Here is a 24397-nt window from a genome sequence, read left to right on the forward strand (position 1 = left end):
TACATGGTAACTCATAGTCTCCACTCTCCTCCTATATCCCAGGAAGCTCTCCTTGACTGACCCCCACAGTCCTCAGGCCTCTTATCCCACTGGGATCTCTCTGGGCCAGCTGTTGTGGGCCCCTCCCAGGTCCTTAACTGAAACAGAAGCTCCAGCCCTCCCCAGGGCTGGTAACAAGGCTGTACCCAGCCCAGATTCAGAGAAGGACTATGACTCAGTTAGGCCCTAATACCCCATCTCTCACCAGTTAATCCCCTGGAAATGCACACCATCCAGTGTTGGAAACCAGGTAGAAACCAGCGAAAGCTGCAAGAGCTGCAGGCAATGTCTCAGGCCATTGTCATACCAAAGACTCCCCTGCCTATGAAACTCAGGAACAGAGACGGAGACTTGGGCTCTATGACCAAATAAAAACACCAGGTATGACTGCAGCCCTATGTCCCCTAGTTACTGTAAGCCCCCATGGTAAGAAGGAGCATCTTTCCTTAGAGTCAGGCAATCCAATGGCCCAGGAGTCACATAAAGACAGAACAGGTCCATAACAGTGACAGACAAACTGACAGACACAGCTCAGGGCTCCTGAAAGTAACAGATAGACAGATACTGAGAGTCCCTGGCACTGACAGATTATGCCAGAGCTTGGATGGGAAAGATGGAAAGACCGGTTGGGGATAGTGGCAGTGACAGATTGACAGAGTCCCAGGCAGTGACAAAGACACAGCTGTTACAGTGGTGGTAGTTCTGTCCTGAGCTTGGCCCTAGAGGCTCTTGGAGTTTCCTTTTGGCTTTGCTGATTGGACAGGGACCTGGAAGGAGGAAGACCAGAAGACCTGAGACAAGGAAGTTGAGGATAAAGGAATGTGATGGACAAATGTTTGTGGTACAAAGTATGAGAAGTTTCATATTGCATGGTAATGGTCACCAGAAATCATACCACAGTGAAAGAGGTACAGTAATCTGGTAGACGTACTGACTCATCCAGTTGATACTGTCCAGTTTCTGTCATTCTACCCTAGTGCTGGCCCAGTGGGTACATGAATGGAATAGCCATAGGGGCAGACTCTGCATGAACCCAATACCAGGAGTTCTTGCCACATGTGATCTAGTTACTGCCACTGTCCTATGTCTAGCCTACCAGCAGACACCAGCCCTGAGCTTCAGATAGAATACTGTGTGTCTCTTTGGGGATTTCCTTTGCTGAACAAAGTTGCCATGCCTAAAGTCAATAACCAATAACCTATATCCAATTACTCATGAGTATGAATAAATAAAGTCTTGATTTCCTCTTTGCCCCAACTTAGGAAAACTTTGAAGGACCATCCCAGCTCTAGAACCCTCCTTTGGGTTAGCTGAGACTTTTGTTATGACTGCATTGAATCCAGCTTCTCCCTGTGCTTATTCCTGTTTCCCTTCCCTTCCACGAGCAATCCTGCATGCTAATCTCTGTCTCAGAGTCTCTATCTCATGGGCCCAACCTGAGGCAGGAGCCTGGTCATGGTTTCAGCAAAAAGATCCCTTCAAGGGAGAAACACCTCGCCCCTTCCTAGGGGGTTCTTGGACTCTATAGAGCTGAATATGTTCCAAGTCAGCCTCAGTCTCCCTATCTATGAAAGGGTTAATCACCTCATCCTCATCTGGCCTGGAGTGTCTCCTCTTAGCTAGAACCTTTTAGGCTGTTAGGTCTCTGGGCCCTGGAGGTCATAAGGATGACAACAGAAGCTGGTCAATTAGAGCTAAACATTTTCTGATAAATGGGACTGCAGCCTTTACCTGACACTGTCCAATGTGCCCACAGAGGCTGGACTCACAGTAGTTCCTAAGAAGACCTTTTCCAGGACAAGCAGGTCCACCATGCTATGAGTAGGTGGCCCTAGGAGGAATATGGGGGAGGCTTTCTTTGACCTACAAGGCTGGGAAGGGGAGGTGGGGACAAGAGAGTGGATGGATTCTTGAGTCTAGCTCCAGGGACAGCAAGGGTCACAGCCTGCTCCCTTCTTGGGGTCCATGGGGGTAGGAGGAAGTATGGCCCTGGAAAGAATTTCTGGAAGTTTTTGATCACAGTGACAAAAGGAAACTCCAAGAGCCTCCAGGGCCAAGCTCAGGACAGAACTACCACCACTGCAACAGCTCTGTCTTTGTCTGTCACTGCCTGTGACTCTGTCAATCTGTCACTGCCACTATCCCCAACTGGTCTTTCCACTTGCCACTGCCCATGGGTACATATATATTTTAATTTCAGACTATCTCTCTACACAAAGTCAGTGGCCAGATATACCACCTGAAGCTCTAGCCCATTGGATTTTTCCTTACTATTGCCTTTCAAGGTCATCCTTGAGTGGGGCTGTAGTATAGTCACTAACCATTTTTGGCTTCACCCATATACTGATCTGACCTATTTGTGAACCAGGTTTGGGTTTTCACATCCTCCATTAGCTGGTCCTAGGGGATCACTCATGTAGCCACAAGTGTGATAGGCTCTTGTGCCAGAGGTGGATGACACAGAGTTCTGGGTTACCTGTTTGTACAGCTTATTTGTGCCCTCCAATCCTATTCATATTTGATTCCAGAAGTATGACTTCCATTTTATAATGCGTTGTTGCTAGGCCAACCTGACCTTATGGCTTAGTAAGTCCGGAAGAAACCAACTTGCCACAGGTAGTTCCAGCTGCATGATTGTCCCAGCTCCACCAGGGCTCAGGAGTACAACAGGAGTTGGTTTTCAAAATGTATATAATTCCCCAATGTAGATGCTATGGCTTTGCTCTAGAGTCCCAGGGAAACAACATATTTCCCCACTACTCATACCTTTAAAAACAATAGGTTCTGATCATTTATATGGCCCAAATGGCAGGGCTACTTGTACTACAGCCTGAAACTACTGCAGAGCCCTTTCCTGCTTGGGGACCCACTCACAGATGGCAAGCTTTTGTGTTATTGCCAAGAATATGGGTCAGAATAATATTCCCAAATGTGCAACAGGTTGCATCCATAACACCAAGGGGCCTACCAAACATGCTTCCTTCTTCATAATGAAAGGAACAAGATGTAGCAATTTTTCTTATACATAGAAGGAAATTTCCTGACATGCTATAGACCAATGGGTCTCTAAAAATTTTGCTGATGTGGCAGGCTCTGAAACTTCACAGGGCTTATCTTCTGGAGTGCATGTGTCTTGTCATGGCCACCAAAGTGTTAGCCACTTCTTGATCACCTTGTCTGATTGGCATAAAATTACTGGTAGAGTAGATCAGTGTGATATTCTGTGGGATATCCAAATGGTCCAGATCTCTTGGGACTATGTTATGTAGAGGGAAGGAGAGATAACCTAGCTCTGTAAATTTATACTGTTTTCTCCAAGTGAATGCAAACTATTTGATGAGGATGGAAAAAGAATGGAGTAATCAGATCAGTGGCCACTCATTCAGTGCCTGAGGCCATGTTAATCTGCTGAATCAAAGATACCACATCTGGCAGGCACAGGGGCTGTAAATGTGGCTACGACTTCTTGAATTGGTAGTAGCCCACTACCATCTTCTAGGTGCTGAGTTTTACGAGTGAATTAAATGAAGATTTGGTGGACTCCCTTTAGGTCTTTAATGGTGGCACTAATTTGTGCCATCACCTTTGGAAGAAAAAGCAGGGACCCTGCTTGGAGGGTGCAGGCCCTGATTTGGCCCATAGATACCTCACAAATTTGAGATATCTAGTATAGCTAGGGAGAGAAAGAACCAAGCACCAAGGTACCTACCTGCAAACCTAGCAAATGGGCAAAGGAAGAGAGAGCTACAGTAGAAGTCTGTAAGAATTGGTCCCAGAGGAGAGAGCCAGGAATGGTGGCATCATGGAGGCAAGGGGAGACCAAGAGGTCAGAAAATATCCCTAATCTTGGAGGGAGCAAGTCAGTGTAGCGTGAAGTGGCATCACTTGCAAGGTCTTCAGGACAGGTGGAGTGAGGGGGGTAATGGGTAATGGGGAATGAGGAGATGATGTGGGTGCAAGAGACCTGGATAGTGCAGGCACTAGGAGACTTTTGGACAGGCTGGATGCCAAGCAAGATTCAGGTGAGAGCAGCCTGTGGCCTGTGCATTACCCCAGCCTCTCTTCAAGCTTTCCTCAGATCCTGGTTGGAGCAGGATGGACAGGAACTGTATTAAGGTCCAGATGCCAGCTCATGCCTGGGTTTCCCCAGGGGGCAGGTCCAACTGGCCCACACATCTGTTCTGGCAGTTCTGAGCTCTTTTCAGACAGGGGTACCTCCAGCTGTTTTGAGGGCTTTCCAGAGAGAGACAATGCTTCTGTCCCATGGAACCTACAGGGAAACCCCCAGCTCTGACACCCACCCCTTGACTAAGGCCTCCAGAATCTGGGCCAGAGGCCAGGGTGGAGCAAGTCACTGAGTCAGGACAGCGGTTTTCTGGCTTCCTTAGCACAGTCCACAGTTCCCCTACCATCCCCACCCCAGAAGATGACCCTGGTAGTACTGAGGAGCTAAAGCCCATAGTGTCACTGGGATGACTTACATCATTTCTTTAATGCTCACCACAATCATGTGACACCACAACCCCTCTTCTACAGATGGTGTAACCAAGGCTCTGAGCAGAGAAATAACTTATCCAGAGTCACATGGTCAAAGACTTGAACCCTAGCCTCTGAGACTTCCTTTCAGGTGCTCTTATATTACCCTCCTTGCTGTTTAGCATGAACCAGCCAAGATAAGATACTGAGAGGGATGCCAGGTCTTTGTTATGCAGCATCGGCATGCCCAGCTACACCTGGGGGCCTCTAAGCATCTCCCGTGCCTGCCTCAGGACCCTCATCTTGAGCTTTACCTGGCCCATCCACCACCCCCAGGCTGCCTCTCATACCTTACATCTCAGCCTTCCTCTGCCTCACTTCTTGAGCCTTCAGCCTCTGGTTCCCACTGAGATCCTCCTCCTACACATCCCTGACTCTTCATAACCACTGGTGTGGAGGATACATTTTACCAACAGAGAGACTAAAACATAGAGAAGCACAGGGAGCCAGGGCAGAGAACACATGGGTCTAACACTTTCCCTAGAGCAGACCCCCAAGTGTCCAAGAATGGCAGATGTGAGGGACAATAGTCCTGTGTTTTAGCCACCTCAGTGAGGTCAAGGGTGAGGCAGCTGGGGCAGCCCCAGATCCAGGGCCTTTGGAGGGAATCTCCTCTCCTTGTTCCCCACAGGAAGCATGCGGTGCTGTCTGGCCAGCCACAGAGGCCTGGACATCCCCACAGAGCAGCCCCACCTCTCCACCTCCTGGCCCTCTCCCCACCTTTATCACATTAGCAGTCACGCTTATCTCAGAGCCTGGCTTCCTGCTACTTTTAAAGAGATATGTGGCCTAATGCCTGGCTGCCACTCTGCTAAGAGGACCTTTCTGCATCTCCTGGGGTCACAGTAGGCCTGTGCCTTGCTCACCTCTGAGGTAGAGGTGCTCTTCTTCCCACTCAACACCTAGGTCACTCTGGACTGCCAAATAGCCCAATGACTAGAATGTGAGCTATTCTGAAGCAGGTTAGATGGATGGTTGGACTGATTCATTAAAAAAAAAAAAAAAAAAATATATATATATATATATATATTAAAAATATATATATGACATATATATTTTTCTATATTTTATATATATATTTTCTATATATATATTTTCTATATATATATATTTCTATATATATTTTTTCTATATATATATATAGAGAGAGAGAGAGGGAGAGAGTATATATAGATAGAGAGAGAACATAATTACTGTGTATCAGGCACAGTCTCGGGCACTGGGGACAAGGGAGAAACATGACAGATTCTCTGTCATCCTGGTATTTACATTCTAGTGAGGGACATAGATAGTAAAGCAGTAAACAAAAGAATTTTCCAGTATTTTCTTGATTCTCCCACCTTCTGCTGCTGAGCTAGCCTGGGCTCTTGAAGGCCACTTCCAAATGCCCTTGGACAGAGCCAGAGGTATCCAGAAGGAAGCAGGGACAGATGGTGAGAGACCTGGGACCTGAACCTGATAGGGTGTGTCTCACTCTCAGGACATCGTGATCCTGGTCATATGAGGAATTGGACTTAAGATACAGCAAGTATCCTTCTGCCTGAAGCTCCAGTACCTAAAACTGCTGGAACTTTGAAGGGTTCCAGATGAAGGAACATCTGCTGCCCATCAGACTGACTGCCACTCAGCACCTTCACCTGGACACAATCCAGGCTAACGCCCAGAGGTGATGCCCACTGAAGCTGAAGCATGTTGGCAATCAGTTGTGCAAGTGGACATCCTCCCTGTCTGAAACATCTTCTGGGCTTCTGGCCATGGACAAGCAAAGAGGAATGTTAGACAGAGGTTAGCAATACAGGCTGGGAGAGGACAACCGTAAGGAGAGGAACAGTCAGTGGTCAGCAGAGATTTACTGTTCACCATATGTTCATACCATTGCTCACCATGAAGGAGACCTCTCCTCTCCACTCAGCATCAATCCCCAAAGATACCAAAGCAAGAGGGCTGGGATGTCAAGATGAAAGGGGTAGAAAACAAGGCAAGGACAGTTGCAACACAAATGGCAACATCAGGAATGAGATAGAAGCTCTCCAGGGACGTTCAGTTTTGGGGCCAAATGGTGCATTGAAGCCATGTCCATCAGCACACCTCAGTGGCTTGTGGGGAGAAGGAGGAGGTCTGTGACCCATCCAGTGATATTCCCCCAGATAGTTTGGCACACTGCAGTAGGACCCCAAGGGTCAAAGAGTATGAGAATTGTATTATTTTTCAAGAGTTGGGCTGTTCTGGACTCTAAGAATGGGCCCAGATAAACATTAGATCAGGACAATATTAGGGCAGGCACTCAAATGTTCTGCTTCTACACAATTTGATAGCTTTCTTGAGAGACCCCGTGGAAACTTAGCTTGCCTCCTGAATGATTTTATAGGCCAGTGAAGCACATGTATTTGGGATTCACTTGCTAATGCCCACATTGGCAGGTGCCCATGGACCAATCTCCAAAATTTAAACAGAGTAAAAAGGATATCATTGTTTTTGTAGATGTCAGTCCTATAAGCGGCCCTCAAGTAGAGCTGGATATACATTTGTTACCCTTGAGCTATCAAAGGTGACCCATGTTTACCTGGAGCCCTTACACCAGCAACAAGTATACATATACAAAATAAAATTCCAGAGTAGTTCATACTTCTGCCTGGAACAAAGGTTCTCTCTCTGAGAGTGAACATGGTTCTGGGTCTGGGAAGTCTCCAAACTCAGAGGAAGAGGAAAGTGTGGGCACTTCTGAGGAAGGTTATCTGTTTTCCTAAGCTCTTGCCATCTCACATGCCCCTGCTTTGCCTGTCCCCCTGTGGTTACAGCAAGGTCAGGCTATCCTTCAGATGAAGCAATGTAACCACCAACACATCTCATGAGAAAGCCGGTCCGTCACGTAGCTGTGCTACACAAACCTTAGTTGAACATAGCAGAGACTTCTTAGAAATTAATGTCTTTTTTAAAAAAAATTTTAATGTCTATTTATTTCTGAGACAGAGACAGAGCATGAGTGAAGGAGGGGCAGAGAGAGAGGGAGACACAGAATCCGAAGCAGGCTCCAGGCCCTGAGCTGTCAGCACAGAGCCCGATGCAGGGCTCGAACTCATGGATCCTGAGATCATGACCTGAGCAGAAGTCAGACACTTAACCGACTGAGCCACCCAGGCGCCCCAAAAATTAATGTCTTAAGAATGATATGCTTACTGTTAAAAATCTAAACAAGCAAAGTAAAAGACATCCCCTTTATTTTTTTTTTTAACGTTTATTTATTTTTGAGACAGAGAGAGACAGAGCATGAAGGGGGGAGGATCAGAGAGAGGGAGACACAGAATCTGAAACAGGCTTCAGGCTCTGAGCTGTCAGCATAGAGCCCGACAAGGGGCTCGAACTCACGAGCTATGAGATCATGACCTGAGCCGAAGTCGCCCGCTTAACCGACTGAGCCACCCAGGCGCCCCAAAAGACATCCCCTTTATAGGGATGGTACTCTGGTTAGCATTCTTTAAGCATTTCTTTTTCCCCATCCAGAGAGTTAGGTATACATTTATACCCTCTGTGAAAAAATTTCGTACTATACATGTTATAACCTCTTTTGTTCATTCAACAATTGTAAGGTGCCATATGCTAGCAATATTATCCAGAGTCAAAAGTTTATTTTGATTCCAAGAGCTAAGAGGAAGTTGTAATCTAATATTATGTCAGCTATATTTTGATAATAAAAAAAGTATAGATTCTAAAGAAAATCCTTCCCTTAATCTCTATTCAGTGTTATAAGAAGGTATTGCTTCCTGCTTATCTGCCACCTGCAGAGTAACTGACATGGAAAGGGTGGGCACAGAGATAGGGGCTGCCTGGGCACTAAGGTACCATGGAGGCAGAAACTCATCATCCCAACAGTATGTCAACATTGCTGAGAAAACTTTGACAAAGTGAAAGACCCTGTTAGCAACAGTGAAAGTTTTCTGAAGGGTGAGAAAACCACCTGAGAGGAGAATGACTTGGCATCTGATTGGCTCATTATTTCTACAAAAAGGCAATTGGTCAAAGTGGCAGAGAAGACCCCCAGTTGCCCATGTTTTAGCCACCTGCATGAGACAGGAAAAGGGAAAGTGACATTTACTGAAAGCTGGCTATGTGATAGTACTAGGCACTTTCATATCTTATTTAATCTTCACTACAGCCCTGGGAAGTGGATATTATCATCCATTTTACATGTTCAAAAGTGAACTCCTCATCTTCTCCTTCAAACCCAAGCCGTCCATGGCCTTCCATATCTCAGGTGACTTCACTACCTTTTTTCTAGCTTCTCAGAAACAAACCCTTGGAATCATCATTGACTATGTGCTCCTCTCTCATATTCCACATCTAATCCATCAGCAAATCCTGATGGCTCTCCTTTTTGAAGTATATCCAGAATCCAACATTTCTCACCATCTCCAGTCTACCCACAATGGTTCAAGCCAGTATTATCTTTTGCCTAGAAACAAATTGACTGGTGAGACTTTTGGCTAAGTGACAACCTGAGGACTGTTTAGGGATTGTTGTCCATTCAGGGCTGGTCCCACTTCCAGCTGCATCCTTACCTAGATTCAGGGCACAAAGGCCAGCCTAAGAAGTAGTCTTGAGTCATCCTGAAAGGCATTCGTTGTGGTCAGCACTGTTGATTAAGGTAGGAACGTGTGAGAAACACTACGGAAAAGGTATCTGTGAAAGGAGATTACAGTAATGTCTGGGGCTTGCCCACCTGTGTTATTTAAAAGTCACTTTCCTATGAGCTCAGACTCCTGTTTTTCTGAGGACAGAGGGGTCACCTCACTACTACCCAGCTGTTGTCTCAATTTCTTGATTGTAGTATTGTACGTGAACCACTAGCCTCTCTCTACACCTGCCCAGGATGCATTGCTGGCTTATTTGCTATTCCTACCTTCCCATGGGAAGCAAGCTATCCTCTTCCTAAATTCCTTGCCCTGAGAAGACAGTCCAGAGCTTGAAGATAAATTTATTTCTCAGCTCCCTCCTCTGATCCACATCAGCACCAAGGCCCTGGCTATGGTGCTGGAGATAGAGGTGAGGGGTATCACTTCACAAGCATGAAAAGGGCCCTTGGAGGCTCCCAAACACCTGGGACATTAGGCCAATCCTCAGCTCCTCCAGAATCAAGGCAGCAGGACTTCAGAAAAAGGGTTACTTTCAAACCAACCAACCAGCCAACCAACCAGCCAACCAACCAAATACTGTGGTCACATTAAGACTGTTTCTGGTAGAAGTAAGACCAGGAAAAATTTAGTTCCTTCATTCCCACCCCATTCTCCCTGCTACCAAGGCAGAAACTGCTTCTCTGTGTGTTTGTCTACCATATTCATGCCTTCACTGAGAGACCATCACAGAGGCCAAGCCAGAGACAGCTGAAGACTCAGGGAGAAAGGTTCTCCTAAAGGCCAGAGAGGACTTCACTCCTGCCTTTTCCATTTAGGAAAATGCTACTAGCTGGCAACTGAGATGCATGACTATCCCTGTGACTTTAGGGGCAGGAGTCAGGGGCCAGCCCTCCTCAGCCCTCAGCCTGGCAATGCTCCACCAATTCCAGGAGCAGGAGTGCTCCTCAGAGGCACCCAGTTGAGCCCAGGAGCTGAGATGAGACAACTCAGGAGTTTGGGAAAGGGGATTAACTAGAAAAAATTCCAACAGAGGGGTGAGTTGCATCTAATTCTGTCTCTCTGAGTGAAGCCTGGGGATCCAGGTGTGAACACCACACTACCCCATCTTTCTAATGGGCAAGGAGCTCTGAACCCTGCATGGTTTCCTGAAAGTGCTTTATGAAATATCTCTATTAATGTATTTCTTTGGCATAAGACTTTCTCTTTTCTTAAAATGAAAATGCTCCAAAAGGTCATAGACTGGGCTCACACAGTTATTGATACCACAGAGTACATGGGTCTTCCATTGAGTGGATTTTCTGGGAGCTACTCTCTACCCACATCCCTTCATTGATATCTTAAGGAATTTCTTGCCCAAAACTAAATCTCCCAGGGAAGACAAAGTGCTCAAGATGGTTATGTAAATCTTGGAATGGAGCTGTGAGGATCCACAAATAAGTCAGGCACACAGAGGGCCCAACCTCAATGCTCAGGGCCTCCTAAACTTCTGGCATGCTGCTGAGACCTAACCTAAGGAGGCAGGGCTTCCACACTGGAAGGCCCACCTGTGTCAGCCTGCTGCAGTGCAGGAGCCAGGAGCTGGGGGCAGGGATCACTTTGGTGACTAACAACCTAATAGTGGAAAATTACAACTTCCTGAGCTGGGTCTATCAGAGGTGGCCGCAAAACTCTTTATGATGTGGCCAAAAATTCCTCCTGCCACCACAGGCCTTGAAAATAGGTCAAAGATACCTTCTATGGAACTCTCAAGCAGGGCTTAGCTTATACTATCTAACTCTATGTTATCAGTCTATAAATGCTGGAGACTTGTGAGAATGCTCTCTTCCTCTCTGGATCTGAGCCCAGCCTTAGCTTTGGTCTTGAGTCCTTCCCTGTTTGGTTCTCTTCAGGGGACTGATTGGTTATGGAGGCCAAAGAGAAGGCTGCCTGTTTCCCTCTGGAAACATCTGTCCACAGCCTCTCTGGGGAGCCGAGTTTCCTCTTACATACCAACTAAGACCTAAAGGCCTGGCCTCAGCTCTGAGGCTACATCTCACCTCACAGCAGGACAAGGGGTAGACTGAGCAGTGGCAGAGACTTCCATTGTATTTTCCCTAGCTTTCCAGAGGCCCCAGGCTTGTGACAAGGGTTAACGGTTGGCTGCTTCCTGGATCAGACAGGCAGAGCTCCTTCTCTGAATGTTAGACATCCCCTTGGCAGTATCGTGCAGGGGCTAGCACCTTGCCTGGCTCTGAATGCCACCTATACAATATCACTCTGGGCCATCTTCTTTAGTATAGTAAGACCTGGTTTCTTCTCTGAGAATGGGGGTGGCATTCTCTGCTGCAGGGATTTCTGTGGAAATGGGAGGCGATCAAAGGTAAGCTGAGGTGAGCAAAGACAGCCCATCTTCCATTTTCTGTGTTCAGGCCTTAACAAACAGAAACCATTTAGCTCTGAAGGTGCTCACCAGTGCGGACAGCTTCAGGAGGACAGAACTCTCTGAAAGTTCTGTGCTAATTCCTCTATTTTGTGTGTGTGTGTGTGTGTGTGTGTGTGTGTGTGTGTGTGTGTCTGCTGCTACCAGAAGGAATCCTAACCTCCAGGACTGAAGCAATGATGGAATTGCTAATGTGGCCATAATGGGTCTGAGTATCCTCCCTTCTAAGAGGCTCAGGAAGCGATGGCCTGGAGAAGATGCCCTACTTAAGTGCATGCTAATCAAGATGACACTTTTCTTGGGCCAGAAGCTTCAACTAATCTCTGACCCAGGCCTCAGCCTGAGTGGGGGTAGATGGCCCTGTCCTGACAGGACCCTCGGAGCCTCCCAGGCAGCTGTCGCCAGGGTAAGAGGCCCTGTGTCAGCCTGGCCTATAGCCAGACTATGCTGAGTCACAAGATTCTGCTTGGAGCTTGACACCAGAAACAATGACTCAGGCAGCCTGGAATCCAGGGAAAACCAGCTCTGGCTTTTTAGCTGGGAGCACTACCCAGCTGGACATGAGCTCACCCAGCTAGACGGTGACAATGACTGTGGAATACTGTCAGTCCCTTGTAGATGAGAGAAGCAGGGGGGCTGAACCTTGAGCCTGAAACCTCCCCTGAAACATTCTTTGAAAACCCCATATCGGCTCATCTAAAATTAGCTTTCAGCATCTAAATCACTTCCTGTTATGGAAACCACAGGTCTGATGCTTCAGTCATCACCCTGCCTGCCTCTAGGGGGTGGAGGCAAATGACACAAGGGTGCTACTACAGAAAAATATGAGAATTCAAAAAGACACAGCAGTCAGGAGCTGCTCTAGCCCTGCTGCAGAAAGGACAGTGAGGCAGGGCCCCATAAACCTTCTGATGCAGGGACCAGGACCAGAGTGAACACACACGCTCACTTATGCACACACAGATATATCCCTGCATACATACTTATACACACAGGCCTGAGCCTTCTCCATTGCTGCCAAGAGACCACTACATGCTCATCTCAAGCATATCTCCATGATGACCCTTTCAAACCTGAGACAGCAAGAGAAGAGGGTGGGTAACTGGCCTGCTTGGAGCACCTGCAGCCCTGTCTCTACTTCTCTAGCGGCCCTGGCTACTTCCTGTCTAATGGGCTGTGCGCAAGATTAGCCTACTCCTTCACTCATTGCTTCAGCCAACTCTTTATACTAGCACTACCAGGAAGAATCCTTAATAAGATCAAGGAATATGCTAGAAATCCATAGCAACTATACTTTAACAGAAATACATTAGAAGAAATCCCATGAAAGGCAGGAACAAGACAACAATACCTGTTATCCATGTTACTGTTCAATGACATATTGAAGTCTTATCCAGGGAGTTAAGATAAGAAATATAGGTATGAGGATTGAAAAAAATCTAAACTTGTTATTTTTAAATAAATAAATGATGATTGTTATTACTGCTTGTTTTACATTAAATACTTTGTGTATCTTAACTTATTTATCCTAACAGCCATTTTATGAGGTAAGTATTAGTATCAAACCCATTTTTATAGATGAGGAAACTAAATAATAGTGATCTTGAGGTACTTGGCTAGTAAATGGCAGAGCCAGATTGAAACCCAGGTAGTCTAACTTGAGAATCTGTGTTCTTAATCACTATACTATATTACCTCTCAATAATGTGAGATTCTACACAGAAAACTCAGGAGTGAAATGGTATGTCCAGACACAAGATCAACAAACAAAAATCAGCAGCTTTCCCAAATACCACAAAAGACTGATTTTAAAATTCATATGGAAGAATATTCAAGATCATTTTGAAGAACAGTGGTGGAAGAGTTGCCCTCTATAATATCAAAATGCATTAATAAAACAACAGGAATTAAAACAGTGGAAGGGGGCACCCAGGTGGCTCAGTCAGTTAAGTGTCTGACTCTTGATTTCAGCTCAGGTCATGATCTCACAGTTCATAAAATTGAGCCCCACGATGGGCTGTGAGATGAAAACATGGAGCCTGCTTGGGATTCCCTTTCCCTCTCTCTGTCTGCCCCTACCCCACTTGCATTCTCTCTCTCCCTCCCTCCCTCTCCCTCCCTCCCTCTCTCTCTCTCTCTCTCTCTCTCTCTCTCTCTCAAAATAAATAAACATTAAAAATTAAAACGGTGTGGTACTGATACATAAATAAATAAGTCAAGGAGAGAGAATAAAGAGTCTAGAAATATATCCACATATTCATGGGATTTAAGAAGCAAGATAAAGTTTAGATTCAGGAATGGGTGATAATGCTAACTTGGACTCTCTTCAAGGTTGCTTTTATTTTGGTTTACTGCTGAAGTAGTTAATAATTAGCAGCACAAAGGATATTCAGGAGTTGATAATGCATGTGGGTGGTGTGGCTCTCCACTGCCTTTCTTGTTTTCTCATAAAGGCATCCCCCAAGTTCAAAGGTCTTGGTAGCCCTCACAGAATAAGATGTCCACCAGATGAGAAGAGCCCAGAAGAGTACTCATTGCCTTATTCAATCCCACCTATGTGAGCACCAGAAACAGCTTATACTAACAAATAAAGCAATAACTCTGCTCTTCAGTAGCATCATACAGGACTAATATATTTATTCTAAGCCTTGAAAATTCTTGTTGCCAGTGTTTTGGGCAATCTATCCTTACGTAGCTATAGAGTCTTAAAGTTTTTTGTTCATGTTTACTCTGGGTCTTTCAGTAAGCAGGCCTGAGTCTACCACAAGTGGTATTTCATATCAGTGTGAAACATATGAATCTTTCAATGAAAAGTATTGAGACAGTTGTTATTAAACTGGTTAGGAATACTAACCAATTATAAGTAAAAGACGTTAAGTAGTAGTTTTAAGTAAAAGAAAACTCAACTCAAACAATAAAGAAAATGTCCTGGTTCATGAAAAAGGTCCAGAGGTAGGTTAGATTTCAGAACAGGATAGATCCAGTAGATCAATGATGTCAGCAAGAACCTTCTTTTGCTCTCTCATCCTTGCTTTCCACTGCACTGGTTCATCCTAAGAATAGCTTCCCTCGTGAAAGTAAGAGGATTATCAGAGGAACTAAGCCAAGAGTGAAAAGAAAGTATCTTTTTCAGAAGTTCACAGAAAACATTACTTCATGTATCACCGGCTCCCAAAGGGTGTTTTATCCATTTGAACCATTAGTGTCCTACAGCCAGGGAGATGGGATGCACTGATTGGCTTAAGCCAAGTAGCATCCACTTTAAGAGGTGAGGGTGAGAACAAATCCACACAAACCACCCAGCTGGGAAATTCAGAATACTGTTAGCAAGGGAAGAGGGAAGAATAAGCACTGAGCAGACAACAACAAAGCTTCCACACAGTTATCACTTAAGAGGAAAAATAAAGCTAGATCCCACTTCATACCATTCACAAGAAGAAATTCAGTCATATTAAAGCCCTAAATATAAAGAATAAACATAGTGGAAAATATAGGAAAATATGTTTATGACCTTGGGGAAGAAGAAGCCTTTAAAAAATTTTTTTTAATGTTTATTTTTGAGAGGGGGGTGCATGAGCAGGGGAGGGGCAGAGAGAGAGGGAGACAGAGAATCCAAAGCAGGCTCCCGGCTCTGAGCTGTCAGCACAGAGCCCCGCGAGGGCCTTGAACCCACGAACCGCAAGAGCATGACCTAGCCGAAGTCAGACACTTAACTGACTGAGCCACCCAGCCATCCTGAGAAGAAGCCTTTAAAAAAAAAGTTTATTTATTTTGAGAGAGAGAGAGCAAAGTAGCGGTAGGGAGAGAGAGAATTCCAAGCAGCCTCTGTGCTGTCTGCACAGAGCCCAGTGCGCGGCTCGATCTGAAGAAGTGTGAGATCATGACCTGAGCTGAAATCAAGAGTGGGACGTTTAACTGAATGAGCCACCCAGGTGCCCTAAGAAGAAACCTTTTTAATTAAGACACAAAAAATCAAGTCATTTTAAAAATTGATCATTTTCTCCAACAAAATGAAACACTTTGATATAATCAAAAGATATTATAAAATAAAGGATGAATGAGACAGTGGGAAAAAATATTTGTAATACTTATAACAAAGAATTAATATCCAGAGTATATAAGGAGTATCAAAAAGTTAACAAATAATATATTAACTACTTAATAGAAAAAGGATATGAACAGGTAATTAGCATAAGAATAAACAAAAATGCCCAATAAATATATAAAAAGATGTTTAGCATCACTAAGGAAGTTGAGAAATGCAAAAGTTAGAAATTCTGTATGCAACATTTGATAATATCAAGACAATGGTTTCAACAGGCTGTTAGTAGATATGTAATGTTGTGGCTGTTGATGGGCACAGCTTTTCTCTAGAGATCAAGTTGACAGACTCTACTAAATGTAAATATACATACCCTATGAGCCTGTGGTTCCTTATAGTGTATCTACCCAAGAAAGATGCTTGTTCATGTGTTTAATGAAGCATATGCAACAATACTCATCGCAGCCTATTTGTAGTGGTGAAATCTTGGAGACACACAAAATGTCCATCAACCAGAGATGAATAGGTAAACTGAGGTGTGTTCGTGCTAGAGGACATTGCACAGCTATTCAAAATGCACATGATCTCTTTGAACGAACATGGAGAGATCTCTATGAGAAGTCACTGACTGACAACTGTAGGGTGACAGGTACAGTACATCATTTATGAGAAGGAAAGAAAGGAAGGAAGGGAAGGAGGGAGGGAGGCTGAAAAGCACAGAAAAATGCCATTTTCTATAGATAGATATAGGGTTAGTAAGGAAATGTACAGAAAGAGCTCTGGAAAGATAAATGCCTTGCTGGGAATTATAGTTACTTGTGGGAACTGGGAAAGGGGATTGGGATCTGGTGAGGCAGTTTAATTAGCCTTATGATTGTATAATCATTTTTTTACAGGAAGATAAAATGTTACAAGAAGACAATGTATTCATGCATAATTTGGATAATTAAATAACAAAGTGGATTTTTTATAAAATCATTAGGGATTGGCTAAGGAAAGGCAAAAGTTTGGAGCCTGCTCCCTCTGCTGGGGGTCCTGTGGCCCAAGGGTGACTTGATTCCAGATGTCACTGCCTGGGCCTCAACTACCATGCTTGTGAATCTCCCTGACCCTTAAATGTGGGGGAATGGGCCAGCTCTCTCCCTCGGCATAGCTGAATGCCCACAAATAGGGGACAGAGGGAAGACCCAAGGTGTTGGATAGCCTGGGGGCCAGATGATAAGGGCTCCTCTGTTGAAAGAAGTTCAGAGACAGAAAGGAGGGAAGGCCATGGAAGTTCCAGCCTTGGCAGGCAGGTACCAGCATTCAGAGTCTGTGTACCTCTCCCCATGTCTTCATCCCCCACCCTTGAGGTGTTCTGCCTAGACCTTGAGAGACTGCCCCTCTCAGCTCACCTTGAGTACAGGGCAGTGGCTCCAAGAATGGCAGTGAGGAAAAGAAGAACGGTCTGGGATACCATCAGGGTCAGAAAAAGGGGTGATTAGAAATCAAAACAGAGTAAGAGATTGGAAAGGGCCAGGGACAGAAGCAGGAGTTTGCATCAGGACAAAGGTTCTATTAATATCCATGGATAGTAGTGGCAAATGAAGCCATTACCCACCTCTTTCTCCAACATGGAGCAAAATGTCTTTTACCCACAGGGGCAGTAATCCTAATTCCCACTTCAGTTAATCATGAAAGAGAGGAAAGAGGCTGCCCACGAGGCCAGGGCAAAGAAAGTCACTGTTTCCACTGAAGAGGTACAAATGGAGCCCAAGTCAGAGGGTGGAGTCCTCTTAAGGCATGATCCAAAGGTCTGGGCCAAGATGGCTTGAGTTGCTGATAACACATCTGCAGGAAATGGAATCCTGGGGGTGGTGTGGTAAAGAAAAATACCCTCTGGTTTTAATAGATCCACTCCCAAGGTTACCCAAAAAGTTCAGACTAAAGCATCACCTCACCTCCCTCCACCCACTCTACAGTGACTTCAGAGAAGAGTTGTGGGAACTGAAGTACTCCATCCCAAGAACAAGAAGGACTTCCTTTGAGGTTAAAGTGTGAAATGACAAAGACTGTACCATCTAAGAAGGTCATCCCATTGCTGAAGATCTCTGCCTCTACCTCCAGAGCCTCAGCACAGATGGGGGAGAAGATGAGCACTTCACTGGGCGCTCAAAATGAATAGATAAAAAAAAACCTTCTATGCATCCTTTTAGAGCTGAATGACCTGCTACTGAAGGAGAGAGGTTCAGAAATGAGTTTATTTTCCTATTTCTGAGGCTCAAGGGGCATAATTTGAAAGGAGGGGACTTCTTTGTTTAATAGCATGAGGTAGTAATTCTATTGTGAGTAATTACAGAACAATTTGGAAAATGCTTCCCCTCTTCCTTATTGGTTTATAATATCCATTTTATAAGAATTAATGGGTAACTGTGTGTATGTGTATGTTTGTCTACTCTAAAAGTTACCAGGTGGACAATTGCAATAATGAAGAGGTATATCTACTTCACAGAGTGGCAGTGAAGAACTTGAACCAACCTTGGAGAACCTACATCCACGTGGACCATCCTGACGGAATGTGGCAGTATTATTCTAGACCAGCAGTTCCGATAGAACATTCTATGATGATGAGAGTATTAAAAACCTTCACTGTCCAGTATAGGAGCCATGAATCACATGTAGTTTTTGAGCACATGAAATATGGTTAAGGGAACTGAGGACTTTTCATAATTAGTCCTGTTTAATTAAATAGTCATGTATGACTAAGTTTGTCCTGTTTGTTTGGAGCAAAGTTTGCCAATGTACAATGGAAGTTGACAGCACAAAATAGTATCAAGCACATGAGAAACACATGACAGATGAGGCCAAGAGCAAGCACCATGACAGCATAAAACATCTCTGATACCTTAAATCTTCTCAAGCATCTGCTGCACGCACACAAACCTGTGTAAATGATGTTTTCAGAAAAGTCAAAGGAAAGGGGGTATATTAGTGAAATGGAGTAATATGGAACAAGTTTAGAAAATTCAAAACATCAGAAGAGTGTAATCCTGATGATATCTGGGTGATACTTTCATCTCCATTCCCATTAGTGAGATGCCCCACTTTGGTGAGTGGCCAAAGGAAGGACAAGATTGGACAGTGGTGGGACTGGACCTCCCTATCTTCCACAGGCAGTGACTCCGGAGGCAGAGTGATAAGTCAAGGAAAGTCTCAACTTTTTGTCTATATGAAGATCTCTCAGGCTCTTTAGGCAAGGTGGTTCTTGAGATGATGCAAAAAATATTAGAAACTTAGGCAATCAGTGAGCCTAACACTTCCTCCTCTCCATCCATCCCCAAGGCATGGGGTGAAAACATAATCTTGCTGTAATTTGCTATGTCTATTCTGAAGGCCAATTTTCATAAGCCATATAATAAGAACATGACATCTATCTTGTAGGCCCCCAGGTTAGAGTTCAGGATGCAAAACTCTCCTTTTGGAAAATTCTAAAACCTCTGCTATATCTGGCATACTAACCAAGGTCCAAATTGCAGTAGCTACTAGGAGGTAAAATGTGTACTGTTGACCTTGTTACTACTTTGGGGATGGTAGGAATCAGAAGCCACTCTAGGGAATATCTCAGAAAACTGATCAAGTTTGGGGCAAAGGAAGAAATAGAGAAGAGACAAACGAGGAGAAGAAAGAAAAGCACAGGAGGAGATATCTTGTGTTCTATCACTCTCTCACCAATGGAAATATACCAATGGAGCTTCCTGAAACAGTTCTAATGATAGTTCTTTCTTCTCAGCTCAAAGGTCTCCAATACTTTCCTGTAGCCATAAGGTAAGGGCTAAAATCCTATGCTTAGCAATCAAGGTCCAGGCCCACTGGGCCAGGGCAAGCACCATGACAGCATAAAACATCTCTGGCACCTTAAATCTTCTCAAGCATCTGCTGCATACGCAAAAACCTTGTATAAGTGATGTTTTCAGAGAAGTCAAAGGAAAGGGTATGTATTAGTGAAATGGAGTAATACTCTATACCCTGCATGCTTTGTCTGTCCTAGACAAACTGAACCTTTCATTTCTCCCACATAAAGTGTGCTGATTTGGGCCACTACATCATCTTTATATCAACTACTCCTACCATCTAGTCCACCCTAACCACATCCTTCCTTTTTCCAACCACTTCTTTAAGACCCAGCTAATATTGTCCCCTTCTGGAAAAATTCCCCAATTAACCAGTTCAGAGGGCAGTCTCCCTTCTTTTAGCACATCTGAATTTCTTGAAAAAATTCTTCCTTTATTATTTAACTCTTCAAATGGCTAATACCCCTATTAGATGGAGCTCACTGCAGGAACGGGATGCCATTTTATCATCTGTGTATTTCCCATAGCACCCAGCACAGAGTTAGAAATTCATTAGTCAGTGTATTTTGGTTCATTTCACAAATATATCCTATGGACTAACTCTGTGCTGGAAACCATGCTAGGTGTTCCTGCCAGAACTGATACAAATAACCAACAGGTGGCTCTAGCTTATTCGTACATTTATCCCACCTTCAGACATAGCTGGATGAGTCCCTGATTCCATTGACTCTCCAAGGCTGCAGAGTTTTCCCTTGATGAAAATGACTCATCCCTATATCAGACCTGACTCTTCCTTTTACCACAACCTCACTTCCCATACTGATCTTGAATATCTCAGAAACCTGAAATCATTCAAGGAGTTTAAATATAATCTATACCAAAACTTCAACTCACCTCAACTCCTGGTAATAGGCAAACTCTGGACTCTCTCTGTAATGATCAGCAAAAAAAATAAACCAAAATGTGAGACAAACAAATTTAGTAGTTCAAAAGAAGTGCCCCAACCTGAGGAATAATTTTTCCAACATAATCCACAAGGACCTTGTGTGAAGAGGAACAAAATAATCAGGAAAAAAAGCCCAACAATGTATGGAGAGAAAATAATGTGAATGCAGAACTATACATATCAATCCCAGTGAATGGAGTGAACAGAATATTATATAGTACAGAACAAATAACCAAAGAATTAGTGACAAACTTGAAAAAAATTCTGAGATACTGAAGGAAAAACATAAAAATAAGATAAGAAGATCCGCAAGAAAACTGCTCCAGACAAGGCAAAGTAAATATAAAAGAAGTTTTCTGAGAAAATTGATTAAATTAAGATCTAATGACCAAAAAAATAGCTGAAGAAAACTGCCCTGAGATGTGCAGGGTAGGGTTATAGATGCCAGGGAGACAACAGTAAACAACCCATACAAGGTACCCACTCTCACAGAGTATACAAATAAACAATCAAGACTAATTGAGATACTAGTAAATGCTTTAAAGAAAAAAAATAAAACAACACAATAGAGTGACTCAGAGTGACAGAATGAGTGATAGTGATAGAACAGAGTGACAGAATGGCTACTTTTGATTAGGTAGTCAGAAAAAAATTCTCTGACAAATGCACTTAGTCCTAAAAGAAAAGAAGGCATTAGTCACAAAAAGAAGTCTTCTGGGTAGATTGGCTAGTGTAAAAGCATGTCATGTTTAAGGGTAAGAAACAAGACCAGTATAACTAGAACAGAGCAAGCAAAGGGGAGAGTGGTATGAGAGGAGTTTGGAGAGGTAGGCTGGGGGTAGATTATATAATATAAGGCATGGTAAGAAGTATGAGAGAAGCCATGGGAGAGTTTTCAGTTGGGAAATGATCACTTTGCCTATAGAGTCAGGTATGGATTTCACTAAGGTAAAAGCAAAAACAAGGAGACCAATTAGGTTCCTATTTCAGTAGTCTAGGGAAAAAGATGACAGTAAACTTGGAATTGAGTTTTTGCAATGGATATGGACACAGTAGATGGATTAAATTTTCTTTAATGTTTATTTACTTTTGAGAGAGAGAGAGAGAAACAGAGGGTGAGTGGGGGAGGAGCAGAGAGAGAGGGACACACGGAATTGGAAGCAGCCTCCAGGCTCTCAGCTGTCAGCACAGAGTCCGATGTGGGGCTCAAACCCACAAATGTGAGATCATGAGCTGAGCCGAAGTCAGACGCTCAACTGACTGAGCCACCCAGGCAATGAACACAGTAGATAGATTAAAAATAGACGGGCAAAGATGCAAGAAAGCAAGAAAAAAATCAGAAGTGGCATTACAAAAAAAAAAAAAAAAAAAGAACTAAGTGAAATCAAAGGATTATTTTGTTATGATATTCTGAAATAAAGACATTTATAAACACTTCTGGGCTGAAAGCCAGCTTACAAAATAACTAAAACAACCAGGAAGAGTCAATTCAAGAAAAATGGTAAAACCATTATCATAATCATTACCTTTAACATGCTTATTTTAATCCTTAACAGATTAAGTAGGCAAAAAGTATTATAGAGAACCCACTATTAATAATTAGTAAACTTGGCTTAATAGAGATATTAAATGTGCTATCCCATAAATTTCAAACATACATTCTGGTCAAAAAGTCAAAAGAACAACTTCAATATATTTCTCAAAGTGAATATCTAATTGTCCCTATTCTTCAACGACAATGTTAAAACAATAGAAATAAAGATCAAAAGGTTAAATAAAAATCTCAACCACCCTGAAAATTTTTAAAAAGTCATTAAGTAACTGTAAGTCAAAAAGGAAAAAAACCATAAATAAAAGGAAATATCAACTATGCTACATATTAAATACATATGGGATAGATTACGAAAAAAAATTCTTAAAACACAAAGAAGTCCAGGATGTAGAAATCTGGGAATAGTATTGCTCATACCCTAACAACAATGACAACAACAATAGCTGGATAAATAACAAAACTATAACTTTTCCTGAACCTATCAGAGATATGAGGCCATAGGACAATCAAAAAGCCTGAAGTCTACAGGTGCCACCAGTGAGAGATGGAACATGAGCAAAGGTCCACCTGTGGCAGAGCACAAAAGGAAGAAACACTGGACATCACAGTAGTAGGTTAATAAAAATTCATATAAAAATTTTAAACAAATTATTAAAGGCAATGGGTAGCCTGAGTGGCTTAGTCAGTTAAGTGGCCAATTTGATTTTGGCTCAGGTCATGATCTTACAGTTTGTGGGTCTGAGAACCATGTCAAACTCTTTGCTAACAGCATCAAGCTTTCTTGGGATTCTCTCTCTCCTTCTCTCTCTGTCCCTCCCCCCATTCTCCAAATAAAAAAAATAAACATTAAAAAAAACTACTAAAGGCAAAGCATGGGTGATGTGACAACATGGCACTCTTGGGAGTCCCAGACACAAGGGAAACTCACAACTCTCACATGTTCTTCTCAACAGACCTCCACTGGATGCTCATAAGAAAATCTGGCCCTATGGCCTTAGGGCTTTCTCAGAGATCCTGACCTAACTCTCCAAGACAGTCAAACTCTTCCTTGTATCTTTGGTGGGTCTTGGTCAGAAGACAGTATTGTATTCCTCCCACAGTGGTATAACAATTCTAAAGATCTGGAACGAGATCATTTCCTGACCTTCTTTAAAAGCAACAGACTTCGTAGCTTGTCTAAGACTGAGGATGGACCAGGACAACATAGGATTCTCACTGATCCCCACCACTAGGCTAGCAAGCATGAGTACCAAGCAAGAGAAGATTATGGTCAAGGATGGGCAACAGTGCCCTGAGAAAATTGCTCTGAGGTGCAAATGTACTGGGAAGCCTCAAAGTTGCAGGTGGAGTAGGATTGATAAAATAGACACACACACACACACACACACACACAACAACAACAACAACAACCCTCTGGAAACTCAACTCCTATCCTAAGAAAAATGTTTTGAAGCCGAAGACACAATGAAAGCAAACATAAGAACAAAAAAGATCTCAAACATAGGTTCCTATACTAACTAAATTCACTCAATGTTCCATATTAATATCTTAGGAGAAGAACTGTGCACACTTTCAAAAAATATAACATTTACATCACGATTTTACACACAATATTACATATAAGGTAAGTATGCAATAAAAACTACGACAAAGAAAAAAAACAAGAAAATAAAGTGCTTTAAGAGACAAAGCAATTATCTCAAACAGAATCAGGGCAAACTGAGATACTGGAATGATATGACAGGGAATTTAATATATCTGTGATAAATAAGTTAATGTCTTAAGTGAAAAAAAAAGAATGACAAGTATGAACACATAGGGAATTTCAGCAGAAATACTGATATCATAAAAAAATAATTTAATGGAAATTCTAAAATTAAAAAATGTAGTAAGAGAGCTAAATAATGCTTTTGAAAGGCTCAAAGCAGACTCAACACAGCCAAGGAAAAAATTAAGGAACTTGAAGATAGGGCAACACAAATTACTCAAACTGAAACACAAAGAGAAAAAAGTGCATTAAAAAACCCAAAACAAACAAACAAACAAAAACCAGGGCAGAGTATCTAGGAGCTGTGAGACAATATTAAATGGTATACCATATATGTAATTAGGATCCAGAAGAAGGAAACAGAGTTGAAGAAAAAGAAGAATTTAGTCTTTAGCATATTATTCATAGTGGTTTTAAAATTTATGGTCTGATAACCCCAATATCCCTGCCATCTCTAGTCTAGCTCTGATACTTGCGCTCTCTCTTTAAAGTGTGTTTGTTTGTTTATTCCTTTTAGTATGGCTTGTAGTCTCTTATTGAAAAGAAGATATGATGCACTGGGTAAAATGAGCTGTGGTGAGTAGGACCTAATAAGTAGTGGTAAGGTGTGGAGAGAGTAGAAGCACTTTATAGT

Source organism: Panthera uncia, assembly GCF_023721935.1.
Source record: "Panthera uncia isolate 11264 chromosome A1 unlocalized genomic scaffold, Puncia_PCG_1.0 HiC_scaffold_17, whole genome shotgun sequence".
Taxonomy (NCBI): Eukaryota; Metazoa; Chordata; class Mammalia; order Carnivora; family Felidae; genus Panthera; species Panthera uncia.